Raw genomic sequence first — 2,622 nt, 5'->3', positions numbered from 1 at the left:
ACTGCAAGCAGTCTGTTAATGAAAGAAAGGAATGTCTTAAAATTCAGAATGGCACCAGGCCCCTCACCCATAAGATGCATTTTGGGATAATCTTGGCCCCAAATGGTTTATCCTGGGCCATAAAATGATTAACTTGAATCTTGAAGAAGGGCAGACCACCATACAAATAGTTTCATTTACATAGATTAGGGGAACAATATCTGAGTATAACATACTGGTTTGTCAAATAGGTTCTGAGCCAAGAGGCGGAACCGACTTGAAGACCGAGTTTGGGGGTAAATGCATAGTACATTAGCATAGCTTAAGACAAACATTTCCATAAGAAAAAGGCATTGCTTAACTTCAGGTGAAACCAAGTGTCATTATGGCAACACAGTATTTTAAGAGAAACCTTCTTTTAAATTTCTATAGAGAAGGAAAAAATATCGCTAGTTTGTTTCCTCCTGCCGCTTAAGAGAAATAAAAATGTCTGACACTTGCAGGCTATTTCCTCCGTTTGGAGACCCCTGGCCTTCCTGCCTGTTACCCTCTGAAAACGTCCTGATCTAAAGCCATTTTCAAGCCCGCCTCTTTGGGGACTCAGACCTCCAGACGCACTCGGAATCCACGCGGAATCAGCTGGAGCCCCGCGGCCCTGGGGGCTGGTGCGCACCCTGGGTTCGCCTTCCTGGGGTTTGAGCCCCTGAACCTCAGACGGGAAGGAAACGCAGTGACCGCCGCACTAAGAAAAGGAGAAAAGCCACTGCTGGAAAAAAAACGGCACATGCATCCCTAAACTTGAGAAGCTTTATTTCTAAAGGAAACCAGAGACAGACAAACACACAGACAACATGGCATTAAAGTCTTTCAGCGAAAAGAAATTCTGCCTACTGTGAGGTGAACAAGAAAGCTCTTCAAGACACCTGCTTTCTGAGAAAACCGCCTTTACCTCTCTGTTAAAATTCACTCTCCATGAAATGTTGAACTGGAAAATTCAAACTGGAAAAAAGGCAAACAAAAGACTTTTCAGACATTGTAAAATGTATAGCAAAGCTGTCCTTCAAGAATAATCTCTGATGAGAAAGGAATGAAGACCGTCAGATCTGGGTGGACCGCGCCTGGCTCCTCCGCGGCTTTATGCGGGGCCAGGTCGGCAAACGAATTCAACAAATGACCTGAGCCTCAGCCTTTGCTGCACTTCCTGCTAAACGTGAAAATGTGATGCAAGTCTTGCATTATCTCAGTTATATTATATCCTGAGGAACCCCTGCCCCCACCCCCTCCCAGTGCCCGACAGCACCATAGAAGTGCTGTGATGGGGCTGTGAGAGAGCGCGGGTCAGGCGCATCGGAGCAGAGGGGAGGGCAGGTCAGAGGAGAGGGCATGTCATTCGTTTCACGAGTGGAATTTAAAGCATCGAGCTCGCTGCCCGCTGGCGCCATGAAGAGGGACTGTAAAGCGCGCATTCGCAGCCTGAAAGGGCTGTGTCCACCTTGCAGGACGTCGGGCCGCCTGGGGATCAGACTCACCTAACTCCCCTGGCTGCTAGGGCTCCTGAAAACTGAGGACTCAGCGGGGGCGACCTCTGCGCTTGGGCGCAAAGCTGGCACACAGGGACCTCGCTCCTGGAGAGGCGTGGAACCCTAAATCAGCCTCTTTCAGGAACTGCAGATCCTTACTTGACGGATTGCCTGTGTTTCCAGAGTCCTCTTCCTTAGAAAATTTGAAGGTCAGGTGTGTTCAAACATGCAGTTCTTGGATATGTCACTAGACAAAAGCGGCCATGTGGTTTCCGTAGTGTAGTGGTTATCACGTTCGCCTAACACGCGAAAGGTCCCCGGTTCGAAACCGGGCGGAAACAACTCCACTTTCCCGCAAGCTTTTAGATTCATATTTTAAACCCAAAGTGAAGGCCTGCCGCGTGGAGTGAGGTTTGGAACTTCAGCTTCACCGTCAGTCTTTCCAGTGAATATTCAGTGTTGATTTCCTTTCCTGACTAGTTTGAACTCTCCTTGACCTGCATACAGGTTTTTCAGGAGGCAGGTAAGGTGGTCTGGTATTCCCATCTCTTGAAGAATTTTCCACAATTTGTTGTGATCCAAACAAAGGCTTTAGCGGAGTCAATGAAGCAGAAATAGATGTCTTTCTGGAATTCTCTTGCTTTTTCTATGATTCAATGAATGAAAAACGGAGGAAAAGAATAGAACAAAATTATTCGGAAAAATATATGGAAAAAGTTAAATAGAGACCACTACTAACAGTGGAAGAAACTTCATTGGTAAAAGGAGTTTACAGGATGATGATGATGAGCCTACTCTTTCATGAATTCTAGGATTCCCAGTCAACCTGTTTTCCTGCAGAGATCCTCTCTGAGGATCAGGTACTATCTGGTCGTACGTCCTTCTGTGTTGGGTAGTAGTGGAGCTTGGGAGAGGATGCCCAGACTAGAAGCAATCGTACATCATTTACATTCTAAAACAGTGAAACAACTCCCTGGGTGGGCTCGAACCACCAGCCTTTCGGTTAACAGCCCAGAGCGCTAACCGATTGTGCCACAGAGACCTGAGACAAGTTTATTCCTCCCTCCCACCGAAAGCAAGCATACTTAGGGACCTAGGCAGAGCCACCTGTGTTTCGCAGCAT

At 47.1% G+C, this 2,622-nt stretch overlaps 1 non-coding gene across 1 annotated transcript; it reads left to right on the top strand.

The window, feature by feature from the left end:
- The first annotated feature begins 1,767 nt into the window (after positions 1-1,767).
- On the top strand, positions 1,768-1,840 carry TRNAV-AAC (transfer RNA valine (anticodon AAC)). Its single transcript has one exon. It is a non-coding gene; the product is annotated as a tRNA-Val (tRNA).
- The last annotated feature ends 782 nt before the right edge of the window (positions 1,841-2,622 follow it).

This window comes from Bubalus kerabau, chromosome 6, assembly GCF_029407905.1.
Source record: "Bubalus kerabau isolate K-KA32 ecotype Philippines breed swamp buffalo chromosome 6, PCC_UOA_SB_1v2, whole genome shotgun sequence".
NCBI classification, from domain to species: domain Eukaryota; kingdom Metazoa; phylum Chordata; class Mammalia; order Artiodactyla; family Bovidae; genus Bubalus; species Bubalus kerabau.
This window is presented reverse-complemented; position numbering and strand designations above follow the sequence as displayed.